The sequence below is a fragment of the Pyxicephalus adspersus genome, chromosome 5 (genome assembly GCF_032062135.1).
Source record: "Pyxicephalus adspersus chromosome 5, UCB_Pads_2.0, whole genome shotgun sequence".
NCBI classification, from domain to species: Eukaryota; Metazoa; Chordata; class Amphibia; order Anura; family Pyxicephalidae; genus Pyxicephalus; species Pyxicephalus adspersus.
In genome coordinates this window covers 112,082,268-112,096,556 of record NC_092862.1, presented here as the reverse complement: position 1 = coordinate 112,096,556, position 14,289 = coordinate 112,082,268, and the positions used below count along the sequence as shown (strand labels likewise).

General features: G+C 38.2%; 1 protein-coding gene across 2 annotated transcripts in view; it reads right to left on the bottom strand.

The window, feature by feature from the left end:
- Nucleotides 1-14,289, bottom strand: part of COLQ (collagen like tail subunit of asymmetric acetylcholinesterase) — a 60,642-nt gene that overhangs the window by 29,292 nt on the left and 17,061 nt on the right. The window lies entirely within an intron of this gene.

The window sequence follows — 14,289 nt, the reverse complement described above, 5'->3', positions numbered from 1 at the left end:
CCTTAATTTATTGCCATATGGAGGCAGTGGGCCTGATTTATTAAAGCTCTTCAAGGCTAGAGAGGATACACTTTCATCAGTGAAGCTGGGTGATCCAAAAAACCTGGAATATATTTCTTCAAAGTCATTTGCTATTTGCAAACAAATGTTTTGAATCCTGGACCAGATCCATTCCAGGTTTACTGGAGAGCTTTAGTAAATCAGGCTCAGTGTTTAGCATTTGCCTGGTTTTCTTAAGGAGTTCTTATTGTTTCAGTTTGTGTTCACCATATGTTTAAGCAGTGGAGCATTTAAGTGCAAAAAACAACATTTGATATAAATACTTCCGTATACAAGGCCTACAGTATATCAGAATCTTTTTGAATTTGTATATTTCTCAAACTTTGCTTTAAAGTTAAATGGTTAAAATTTTCTTGTGATATTGCAGGTTTAAATAAACCTAAAAAAAATTAAGGCTACATGCATATGATACAAACTTGAGGACACGTGCATTGATGTCTTGTATTTGTATGATTTGACATCCAATCCCTGTCTTATTTTACCACACAAAGGCTGGTTTAGCAAATGAATAGCACTTGTGATCAAAATAGACTCCCAGACACTGTTATTGCAACACTTGTGCAGTGTCATTCAGGTCCCCAACAGCTCTGTCCTATATAAAGTAACTCTCAGTAATTTTGTAAAACACCAGACTAAGTACATTCCTACTAGTGAATATTAAATCAGGCTGTTAGGATGTGTGATGTCAGAATTAATAAACACATTGAGATACTTCTTACTTAACCCTGAATCCTTTACCTTGGTCTGGGTAAAGGAAACTTTTATACAGCAAGACATCTGTTGATTTTAGGGGGAGATGTAAATATAAAATTGCTAAACATTTAACAACCCGATCAAAATTGTCTATGATCTTTATGTAGAACCACCTTATGTGTGCAGAAATAAGTTTTGGGTATTATCATGGCATCGGTAATTTATGTGCATTAAATGTTGTCTATTTATACTAAACCAAGCCTCTCAATATAGATCACTGGCATTCAGTCATTACATTTTCATGAAGACTAGGAAAATCCAATAACATACAGTTGCACACTCACTCATGCAAAACACTCAGGCTTTTTACAGACACAAGCTGGAAGAAGATCCTCTGCCCAGGATTTAAAGGGTATCCATTGCATAATCACATTAGCAAAAGACATTAAATACTTCTTGAAGATAAAGCTGTAATAAATAGGAAGTTTGGAATATTTTGACTATGAGAGGCTTTGAAACTAAATGTATCCTTTTATTTTACAATCATAATGCCTAGCATGGACTCCATTAATGACCCCAAGACATAATGGAACAATGCTACTAATCAGTAACAGTTTCCAGGACCAAGATTGAAAAACGAGGTCTGAGAAATCAGAGCAAGAAACACAGATGGAGAATGACCTGTAGGAAGTACAGAAAAGAAACAGACTTTTATTTAACTAAAAGTTAGATTTCAGGACAAGCTTTTGTTGGTTTGCCCTAACTTCTTAGTCTAAGCAGTACTGAGTACTTCAAGTTCGTGGAGATCATGGGTTCACCCCACCTTCCTCTGAGTATTCTTTAGACTTAAAAGTGTCCTAGACACAGCTGGTAATGCAAATAAAAAAGTAATAATACTTAACCCTGTTGTTGTAAATGTAATAATAAGACTACAATCACCCTAATCAAATGAAAAAAAAAGTTAAGGAGTCAGGAGTTGTTAAGTACAAGGAAGAACAAATAATAAAAGACCAAAGACAAAGAACAGGGAAAGCATGAGTTGGCACTGCAAACAGGCATGGCTATAAGCCTAAACACTGAAACCACAACACAGACAATGTTTTAGGGTTGTGATCTAAAAAGACTCCACAATATGCACCAAAAGCCTGTGTGAAGAAGAGATTTCTGTAACGTACCAGCGAGATAATAGTAGGACACAGAAAAGCCTTTGTCTTGTTTTTTATTCACTCAACTGTACTATTATGTGTTACTTGACAAAATTTACATCTACTGCCATCTTGATGACATTATTGCAGCACTTTGGAATGTTGTGTAGGTATATTTTTGAGATCATTTTAATGTGTGTTTACCCTTACATGTTTTAAGTAAAGTTATAATGAATATTAAACATCCAGTTTATGAGTTCATAGTTTATGAACCAACAGGGTCATGGTGGAATATTCAAATAAAAATACAGTGTAAACCTTTGTAATGTAACACACAACCCAATGTCCAAACATGCAAACTTGCATGTGTTTAATCTAATTTTTGGAAGTAACAAGCAAATCTGTCAAAGATGACATAAAGCAGATATTGTTTCCACTGTCCTCCCACACATCCACTTACTTCAATAAAGGTAATCCCAACATAAGATAAATCATTTTAGTTTGATGGATTAAAGTGGCTTGATAAAATAAGCTTAAATTGCTTATGATGTTACATTTATTTTTTATGCATTTGTTATTATTTTCGCTAAAATGTTCACAAACACTTGAATAAAAATATCACAATAGAAGAATAAAAAGACCTACTCCTCCCCTCACAGAACATTCATGATCATTTTGATCTTTTCTGTTCAGTAAACACATATCTGAGACCACAGCAGTTTTCTCCCGCTGAGGGAAGCCAGGGACAACACGATACGTACTCTGAATGTTATTGGCTATGCACATGCCCATAAAATTCCTCTAATGCTCCTCTCCACTGATGCCGAGAAAGCATTTGACCGGGTGGACTGGACATTTCTGCTCTCCACATTGGCAATCCTGGGCCTCCCCCCTCGTATCCTGCGCTGGATAGAGATGTTATATTCCTCCCCCAGTGCTAGGGTACGAGTTAACGGTGGACTCTCTCATCCTTTTCGCATAACCAATGGGACGAGGCAGGGATGCCTGCTATCCCCTTTACTGTTCGTGTTGACCCTGGAGCCCCTCCTACGTTTGATCCGTGCTAATGGGGATATCAGGGAAGTCCAGATTGGCCCTAATGAACATAAGGTAGCTGCTTACGCGGACGACCTACTTTTTTACGTTGCTGCTCCAGTAACCACACTACCTATTCTTATGCGGGAATTGGATAGGTATACAAAATAAATCTGCAAAAGTTGGAGGCACTGAGTGTTACTCTTTCCCGAGCAACTAGGGAGACATTGGGCCCCTCTTTCCCCTTTAAATGGTTTAACAAGGCCATCTCTTACCTAGGCATGCAGATTCCTGCTAACCTGACGCGAGTAGTAGACCTTAATTTTATCCCTCTACTAAACAAAATCCAAAGTGATTTACAGAAATGTAGGCAGATGGCATTTACCTGGTTTGGGAGATGCAACGTGCCTAAAATTAATGTTATGCCTAGACTGCTGTATATGTTACAAGCCCTCCCGATACATATTCCACTCTTTGTTTTGCAGGAAATTCCGCTCGGAGTTTGTAAAATCTTTTGGCTCACAGGGTTGCCCAGAATTAGGATGACAATATTGAGACTCCCCAAAACCAACGGTGGAATGGCATTCCCTGATCCGGTTCTGTACCATCAGGCAGTGCACTTGTCCAGGCTACTGGATTGGTGCACTAATGGACGCTCTAAATTGTGGGTTGGACTGGAGGATGCTTGCTCCACTGCCCCAGTCAACACACTGGCCTGGGCGACACCGATGGCCAGGGGGGCATTGTCCAACCATCCACTGACTAGCGAGACCTTGAAAGTGGTCGCTAAATACTTCTCCTCTCAAAATATAGCGGCATACCCATCCCCAATGTCTCCAGTCCTGGGCAATCCTGGGTTCCCCTTGGGACAGTCTGACCCAATATTTCGCCAATAGCGTGCTCTGGGAGCAAACAGAGCGTCCCATTTCATGCACAATGGGGAGTGGATACATATTCCGACTCTACAAACAGATATGGAACCCCCCTCATTGTCGCCCCGGCGTCACATACAACTTACCTATGTTTTGAGATCTTTGCCACGGCCCAATACATTGGCCCGATCACTCCTGCCTCTGGAGGCCCTGTGTGCCTCTGGTCAACCTATGCGGAGTACACTCTCCCATGCTTACCAAACCCTGTTATCTGCGCACACGCCGGAGCTCCCCTTATTTGTGACCCGATGGGAAGCTGACTTTGACACCCGTTTTACAAATGATCAGAGGGATATGCTACTCCATTTCTGCCATAAGGCGTCTATCTGCAACAAATATCAGAAAACCAATTACAAGCTAGCCACTCGTTGGTACAGAACACCTGTGAAACTTGCTAAGATTTTCCCAGGCACGAATAGCACTTGCTGGAGATGTGGCGACGCACAGGGTACGTTGCTTCATGTTTTCTAGGAATGCTCTAAATTACAATCATACTGGGGCTCGGTGGCTGATATCACCTTAAAACTCACAGAAGTGGATATTAGACACAATCCGGCCCTGGCACTCCTCCATGTTTCGGACATGTCCCGCAAGTGCTATAGTAACTCTCTGTTGAGACACCTTCTCAACGCAGCTAAGGCCTGTATCCCAGCCCTTTGGAAAAATACTGCCCCCCCCCTAGTACATTGGTTGAAAAGGGTGGCTGATATATGTCAAATGGAGGATTTGATATCCACTGACGCTAAGAGGGCAGATAAATTCGCTCAGACCTGGTACCACTGGATCCACTTTACCACACTGAGGAATATTGCCGCCTGGTACAGCCCCTCCCCTGAATACCTGAGTGTACTAAGGTTGGTGCTTAATAGTATCTTGATGCTACATCTGAGACGTGATTGACTGTATAGCTGGTCAATACCCTCCCCCCCCCCCCCCCCCCCCCCCTTCCTTCTTACTTTCTCTTTCTTTTCTCTCTCTTTATTTTCCCCCCTTTTTTAAGTTGGTTATTCTGTCTTCTCTTTTTCTCTCTTAAAAAAGGTCTTGATCAACTAGAGATGTCATGGTTCCTTTTATAGACATAACACAGTTGGTTCATTATGATGTATGTATTTATTCATTATTGGATGTCATGCTGCAGACTTGAAAATGTGCAATGTTGAAACCTTACCTTGCTGTATGATTTTGAACTGTACAATGTAACAACCTTACCTTTCTGTATGTACCTTGATATCTTTTAATAAAAATTATTTAAAAAAAAAAAAAAACACATATCTGTGTTTGGGGTGGTTACTGAACGGCTGGGTCACAATACAGAGGCACTGGACAATTGGGGCATAAAACAAGGATGATGGAAAAATGGGACATACTAAAAGGGTGGGCATTGGAAAGTTGAAACATAGTATAGAGGGGCAGACAAAAGCTGACAGGTATTGTCCTGCCCACCCAGCTTCAAAAATACCTGGGGAGAACACTGCATGGATATAGAGAGGACCATTGGCAAACATTATGAAGGTGTTCCTCAAGATATGTGCAAAAATAAACATACATAAAATGTTTTCTTGTGTCCCTGACTTCAAACAAAAAAAAATAAGACATGTATTATTACTAATTTTTACAATTTTTCTCAAGTAATGGATATGATATCAGTTTCTTTATACAGAATACACTATTTACTGGGCACTTCCATGGAAGAAATACAGCGCAAATCACACAAATTTGTTTACTGGGAAAAGGCAGAATCTAATGCAATTTGTATATTTTCTCTATACTCGGTTAGTATATTACTCTTCCTAATTACAATCTGTTGGGTCTTTAGAATGTTATAAACCAGATTAACTCTTCTAATTATATTTCTGTTTAGAATACCTCATAATTCAGATGTAATTTCACATTTTTTTTGCTAACAACCTTTACCTTGTTTACATCAGAGAAAATGAAATATACAATAATTATCATTTAAAAAAAAAAAAAAAAGCATAATTCTGTGATATACATATAAAAAAATTACATGATTAAAATACAACCAGCACATGTATATAAAAACACCTAGCATTGCTCTGGGATTGCTTATCTGCCCTATTTGTTTTAATAAGTGAGTGTGGCCTATAATTCTGTATTTCACACTAGGTGGTTCTAGGTATATGGCTATAGCAGTTGATAATGATGTGACATTTGCTATTACATTTCATTCAATCAGCAAAGTTAGATGATATGGGATACCTGCACATATTCAGATACTTTTTCATATACAGTCAATAACTTCAAGTACCATAGTACTCTCAATCCATATAACCGCATCCGAGTATAAAGAAAACATACCTACTTTTGGTAAGCTATGCCCATTTACATAATAATCAGTATGTCCAAAGAAAATAGGAACAGCTGAAAAGTATGACTAATGGATAGACAGTAGCTAAGTTGCAACTTGTTTTTTAGTTATGAGTTCCTGAAACTTCTTCCATACCTTGGTATATTGGAATATTAACCCACTAATTTGAGACCTTGGTCTAATTTATTAAAGCTCTCCAAGGTTATCAAACTTGGAATGGATCTGTTCCAGGATTAAAAACATTTGCTGACAAATAGCAAATGATTTTTAAAAATCCATTACAGGTTTGCTGGATCACCCGGCTTCACTAACGAAAGTGTATCCTTTCCAGCCATGGACAGCTATAATAAATCAGACCCATTTTTTGTACTATACACTATAGACATCATATTTAACTCTATTTCCTCTATAATAATAATAAAACATGTTTATTGATATGTATGAAAAAGTAGAAACAACTGTCACAGACAAAATAACATGTATGACATAATAACATAATAATATGTATGGGTTACGCTTGGAATCTGATAATCCACAAATTGTAACCAGTAAAACCACATAGTTGTGAATTTTTCCCTGGTTCCCCAACACTTGCTGTCAGATCTTCCACTAACATTTTTAATTACTGTTTTCCTCACTTTGGTGATGTAGTTAATTCTTCATTAACTACATCACCAAAGTGAGGAAAAATGTTTCCTTCTATATTATTAAGGAGATTTTGTTACTCATTTAAAAAGTGTCTAGATTAGAGAGTAGAGCTGAAGAAGCTGCTTGGACCCATAGGGCCTGATTTATTAAAGCTCTCTAAGGCTGGAGAAGATACACTTCAATCAGTGAAGCTGGGTGATCCAGCAAACCTGGAATCGATTTCTTAAAAGTCATTTGCTATTTGTTAGCAAATGTTTTGAATCCTGAAGCAGATCCATTCCAGGTTTTCTAGATCACCCAGCTTCACTGATCCTCTCCAGCCCTGGACCACTTTAAGAAATCAGGCCCACTGGGTTTTAACAGTTGAGTTAAATGTCACTAACCATTACTAAGTATAACATACCAACTTGCATATACATTTGGTCGATGATATTAGGTGTATAATCTGAAACCAGTGAAAGACTTTGTAAGAAAACCAAGAAAAGTATCTAAATTATGTAAAACAAATAATAAAATATCAGGACCCCCAAAAGAACATAGTAACAAGGTTACCATAGAATTCTTTACATAAAGTCCAACACACAACTAGGCAGACACAATAACTTCCACTAAAAAAAAGCTAATAAATTCAATTCTTTCCTAGTTAACTACAAGTATTAAAATAGAAAATGTCAACAAGTAATTTGCTTTGTTAGTTGTGCCTAATGTGCATCCCTACTTCCCTTAATAGCTCTATTTGTTGTCATGTAAATAGTAAACAGACACTGTTGATGTTGTACTGTGTACAGCATGAAGGTTCAGGGGATAATCCTAAAAAACACTTTGGGAATATCATTAACATAGAATGGTATCCTATGCCTGATTCTGAGAATGAAAGATTCCATTGCAGATAGACTAGGCTCTCATTTCCACCTAGTATATCAGTGCTCAGCTTGAATAATTGCTGTTGGTGAATCATAAAATACACCAAAATAAGTAGACTGAAACAAAAAAAAACTAAAACTAACAATCCCAAAAAATGGTTTCAAAGAACAACAGACTCCACACAACTTCATAATAACAAAGTATAAGAACTTTTGCTTTCAATATACAGGTAGTCCCCGGGTTAAGGAAATCCGACATACGGACGACTCCAAAATACGAACATGGCTTCCCTGCTCGCTGTGTGCAGGACGGAGGCTTGAGGGGGGAGGGGGTTCGTATGACTTGCAGAAGTCTTTTGCTGTTCTGCAGCCTCTTGTAACTCTATAATGACTCTGCAGTTGTTTCTTTTTGCAAATCAAAAAACAGCTTGCTCCAGAAGTTAATGAATGTCTAGGCTCCATAAAGTTTTTTTTTTTTTTTTTTTTGCTTTGTTTGTGATTAACTGTGATTTTATACAGTAACTGACACCACACTGCCTAATATTATGTTGAGATAAACAACTGTGCTAATTGCATTTATTTAAATAATGAACATGTAATTGACTTACAAATTCAACTTAGGAACAAACCTATCTCATATGTAACCCGGGGACCACCTGTAGCTGAGATACTTTTAAAGTTCATTGACAGGTGCAGTTTCTAATTCTTGTTTGACCTCCATTTAAGCTGCTTTAACCTGCTTTGCACTGTTTTTGAATTTATATTGATTTGTATGATGAGAAAGGCAGTTCAGATGCAAACATAGGCCTGTTAGGCTTATTAGAATAACAAAAAATAATAAACACTGAAGGAAATCCTATAAAATGCAGCCACTTCCAGGTCATTAAAGCTAGACAGGACTGGATTTATTGCATCCTTTATACACCAAGTAAGGAATTAGACACCATCACATTTTTCCCACGTGGGTGGCTTTCAATGACACTTGCTGTGTGTGGAAGCATCAGATTTAAATAGGGGCATTTGAAAATACTGAGCTCTGATCGTCTTCTCCCCATAGTATGTGGATTGAATAGAGAAATGTTTCTCAACCAGGGCTCTGCAGAATCCTCCCGAGGTTACTAGGGGTTGAGCAATGACCAGTTTGTGACTCTAAGGTAAATGTAATAAATACCAATTACCTTTTTGGCTATCTGTAAGGGTGATATTATTCTCCACGACCAGCAATGTACGAGGCATTCTTCCCACTGACCATCACACTAATGTACTGTGAGTTGAGGATATAAGTTATTTCAATGGGTTTCCCCATGTTGAAAGGTCGAGAAATACTGGAATAGATTGTTTTACATTACCCATGTTCTGACCTTTACCCCAACACTTAACCACCCCCAAAAAACCAACCTTAACAGCTAACCTCAACCTTTATCACCTTATTTTCTAGGCATAGCAAATGTAAATATTTATTGGTTGGGTTTACATTTGCTTTATCAGGAGTTGAATAATTTACTCCTGCAATGTAAATATGATCTGTAGAAAAATTCCTCATGAAATATAAGAAACAGAAACCTGTGACTCTAATTTTCATTTCTTTTCCATTTAATCATCTTATTAATTGCTTAAATAAGTCAGTTAGTTTTCACAGTTATTCTTAATAAACAGTTGCACATTTGTGTTCCCTGCTCCAGCTGTCCTGAAGGCTTGTCTTCAATTCAAGTGAGTCATTGGCTTGTGTGAACATTGATTGACTTGCCAAGCCATGCCAAGTACCGATTGCTGACATAACATCACAGGTGTCTCTCCTACTTGGGAACAGATCAAAACTAATAATAAACAAACTGGGTGATACGCATTACGTATACTTCAGGGCTTCCATTCATTATTTTCCCACACTCCTCACAGACATTTCCCTTTCATTATATTCTCCTAGGCATCCCAATTATGCACAATAATATATTTGGAATTGTTGACTCAAATAAAAATAATTATTCACTATAATTACCTAATAGTAACTAACAAATAATAATTAATATAGGGCTATCTATATGGGTTACCCAACTTTAATGAAGTGAACCTTTCCATTCATCAATCGTATATGGTAATATTTTTATAACCTGTTATATTAGTTGTTTCAAACACAAATAGTCTTTTCTAGTCTACTTAGTGCTGTCAAAGTAGACTAAAAAGCTCTGTAATGCATTGAACCTTTCATCACACAACTGCAAACTAGCTAGGTCCTTGGGCCTGATTTATTAAAGCTCTCCAAGGTTGGAGAGGTTACACATTCATCAGTGAAGCTGGGTGATCCAGCAAACCTGAAATGTCTTTCTTCAAAGTCATTTGCTAGCATTAATCCTGGACCAGATCTATTATAAGTTTGCTGGATCACCCAGCTTCACTGATAAAAGTGTATCCTCTGCAGCCTTGGAGTGCTTTTGTAGATAAGGCCTCTTTTCTGTACTTCAGTTAACACCCCTGACAGCTATCTTGTGCCTGGCCTGCAGTTACACATGACTGCTACAAAAGAGGTCATATATCAGAGGTCGGCAAACTCTGGCCTTTAGGCCAGATCTAGCCTAGCCGGTAATTTGTTCCAGCCTAACGCCCCCTGGTCGATTTGGAACAAACTTCCGGAGCCACCGAAGCTCCCGAGCTCCTCCCTTCCCTATTTACCGCACCTGGCGTTAACACTTTTGCCGCTGGGGTAAATAGGGAACATTCCCTCTCCACTGTACGCCTCGCGGAGGGGAGGGATTTCCCTTCAGGAGGCGTTCCTGGTGGGGGGCGGATCCATTAGTGCGGGATTTGAGAGAGAGTCCGGCCTAGTGTGCTCCTGCCTACCCATGAAATGGCCTATTGGTTAAAAAAAAAGAATAATAATTTTTTTCATACCTGTATGGTTTATTGTGTGTTTATATTTAGAGCTGCTTTAACTCTTAATAGAAATTGGTAAGGGGTACTATGTACTCCTGTACTCATTCCCCAGGTTGAAGGGATGGATATCTGGTGGCCTTCTTATTAAAGGAGCCTTCCAGGTTTGAAATAAGCTCCCACCACAGACTCCTTCAACACAGGGGTCATATTGTGGGGAAGAGTCCCTTTCCCCAACAATGTCCTTGCCTTCATTGAGAGCAGGCAGGGATCTGTTTTTTTCAAAAGAGAAGGTGGCTGCACATTTTTGTACCCCTTCTTTATCTGGCAGACTGGATTTCAGAAAAGATTTTATGCTTAGGACAAGTGGCATACATTATAGCCACCCAACTTCCTTTCCAGGAAGGCTCTAGGTCTATTAAAGTTTCTAGTAATATTTTGAGAGAGGGCCACACTGTATTTTTTATTCAATTTAAGATATTTTCCAGGCTTAAAATAATCCTAAAACCACTTGCAAAAAACACTTGCACAATGTTGCAAGTGGCACCAATTCAAACCTTTGGAAGCAGTAAACTATTTTTTTTTTATACTGTGCTATGCAAATTTTTTTTTTATCCCTAACAGACACACTTTATTGCTGTTGGAATATGTTCAGAGTAACTTTCACTAAATTGGGAGAAAAGTAAGATGAAAAGATAGCAATAAACCTTCACCTGTCCTACTGCCCACAATGTCAAACTCTGCCTAATTGCAGGCCTAAGCTAGCTAAAAGATCTTTAGAATCCCTGCACCAGCTCCTGTGTCTTGCAGTAATGTACAGGATAATGGAAAAAAAAAAGTAGGTAATGCTAGATATTAGCACCCAACATCCGAATGCCAAATATTTAGCAAAACTTGGAACTTCAAAACAGCAAATTTCAGCAGCAAGAGAGTTGGAGGTGTTACATGAATTGAAAGAGAATGACAACTGAAGTTACCGTTTTTTAGAACAACTACGAGAGAATATAGGTTTCTGCAGTATATCACCATCATGTTTTCCCACTCGTTTTACTGTCTGCAAATCCCAAACCAGAAACATCTGCCACTTCATGTTCTCTTAGGGGTTAAGCTCTCAAAAGCCACATGCTAAACTTGTACCCAGTCCAGGGTAAGGTTAGCAGACTATTTACTGAAAGAGGGATCCAGATGAATGGTTGTAAAAATGAAACTGTAACCAGAGAGTTATCTATATAGAAATTTAGTCAGTCCCCTTGTAATGCAGGAGCATTTTATTCCTGTGTTCTGAAAATAATACATAACCTTTACATAATGTGCTTAAACAAATGACAACTAATGAGCCACAAACATTTACAACTTAATTCCTATGTCCTAGTATGTCCTAAAAGCCATCCAAGGACATTGGGCTTCATGTATTAAAAAGTATCCATTGCTCCTTGCAATCAAATTGATTCTAACTTTGCTTTTATTTATTCCCTATGGTACTGCCGCAGGGGGACGCCACCAGGTAATATCGCCGAAAGGGAGCAGTTCCTGTCGTGAGAAAGTACAAGTAGCCAGTATGTTTATCGAGTTTCCTTTAGGATACAGAACATACAATAAAAAAGCCTAAACTAATAAATTAACTAACCTAAAATGCACATGCGGCATTCTTACCAACTCTCTTACATAAATCAACCAAATATATGTCACTTTGATTTGGGGGTGGTTTACTAGGGCTTCAATCAGTAAAATACACATTGTTCTTGTATACTTTATTGATGATTTATGACACTGATAGTGGAAATGCTACAAGTGCATTATAAATTAGGTACTTTTTTTTACATAATTGTGTTTTTTTTTATTTTTCTAAGAACAAAAGAAAAAAATAACAACATAGAAAACAAAGAAAACAAATAACAACAAGAACACATTGTAGGCCTATAATTCTTAGGCATAACTTACCGAAATATGTCCAATATTTATTAAATTAATATTAAACTTTAAATAAAAAAACTTTAAAAAAAAAATCTGTTAAAACAAGGGTGCATAAAAATACTGCAAACCTGTAATATAACTGTACAGTAGCGTGTTTATAAATTATTATATTTATATTATATATTGATTACTTTGTATTGGTTTCAATAGTTATTTTGTATCGAATCCGATACAAAATTATTTGAATTTCCCACCACGCCTCCCGCACGCACCAACGTCATCAAGAACTACTGGGAAACGTCAGTGCACTTGCCGGTGGAAGAAAAAATCACTTGGTTCAAAGCCGCCACCACCATTTTATTCATCAACTCTGAAAGCAAGGCAGCTTCCATGCCATTAATTCATTGCATGAATCAGGCCTCATTCTTCCAGTTTGCCAAGGGTGGAATCAAGTGTTAGCAGAAGAAGAGGACGCTGCCCGAGGATGAGATCCGATGGGCAAGACGCTGAAAATGCCGATGGGACCAGGTAAGTGTTTTTTTTTAATGTTTTTTTTTTTACCCCGAGCCACACTCGGGGTTACTGTTAGGAAGGTTAACAATAATAAGACAAAGTATAGCATACAGGGTAAGCTTATAAAAAAGAGAACAAATCAGGAAAAAAAAAAGAGCTGTAGTATCATTGTCACGTCTTTACAAGTGAGGTCATTGACCAATATACAAGTAAGCTTACATAGAGTCATTAGTCATTAAGAAACATAAAATGACAAAGGAACATGGATCAATAAGGGGTGGAATAAACAAGGGGAAGCAGTAGCCAGTAGGATAAATAATAACTAGTGAGACCCTAGGGGGAGGAACCGGTACATTGACGAAATATGCTGGTAGAAGATAGTAAGCAACTATCCCATGTCCCATGTCGCCCAGTTTGTTGTAAATTTATCAATGCGATCATGCAGTGTTCCATTAGCTGGACATCCTTTATTCGAGCATACAGATCAGAGTCCTGGGGGTGAGGTTGATTTCCAATGTCTCGATATAAGGCATTTAATTGCTGTCAGAACATGGGATGCCAAATTTCTGCTAAGTTTGAAAAGGTTTTGTAAAGACCAGCCTAGTAAGTGTGTGACCACATCTAAGGTTAAATTAGGTACTTTTTTCATTATTGTTGTAAGTGCATTAATATATGGCCACAACAATCCTAAACTTTATAAGTGATATATATCAAGTGTCAAGTTTATCTTGTAGCAGATTGGGAGATTTATTTTTATACTACATGTGTAGAATATTAGCAGAAAAACTGTGTGTTTCATTTATTCGCTTAGCCAAATGAGTCTTAACCTCTTTAGTAAATCTATTCCAATAAATCATCACAACACCAGCATTTCCCTTATCAGAAAGTCAATTAAGCCCCCTGGCAGTATTCCAGAGTGTGGCTCGGGGCGAAACTTCACTATAAAAAGTGGTATCGTCAAGGGGTTGAATCGAGGGCTTACCTGGTCCTCACAGCCCACAGCATTCTCCAGCAATGCCGACCATGCATTGGTGTCCATTTAGTAATGCCCGGCTGGCATCTGCGTCCCCTTGGCGATGCCCAGCATCTGTGTCCCCTGGCTTCACATCCCAGCGTGTGAATGTTGGAGACGCGAGGCTAGGGGATGCAGATGCCGTTAAGGGGTGGGACCGGTGGCCAAATTTAAAATTAGAAATATTTTTAAATGTCAAATGTACCAATTTTACATTTAAAAAATACTAAAATAATCATACTGCCAGGGAGATTCAAAAGTAAAACTGGCAAAACGCATC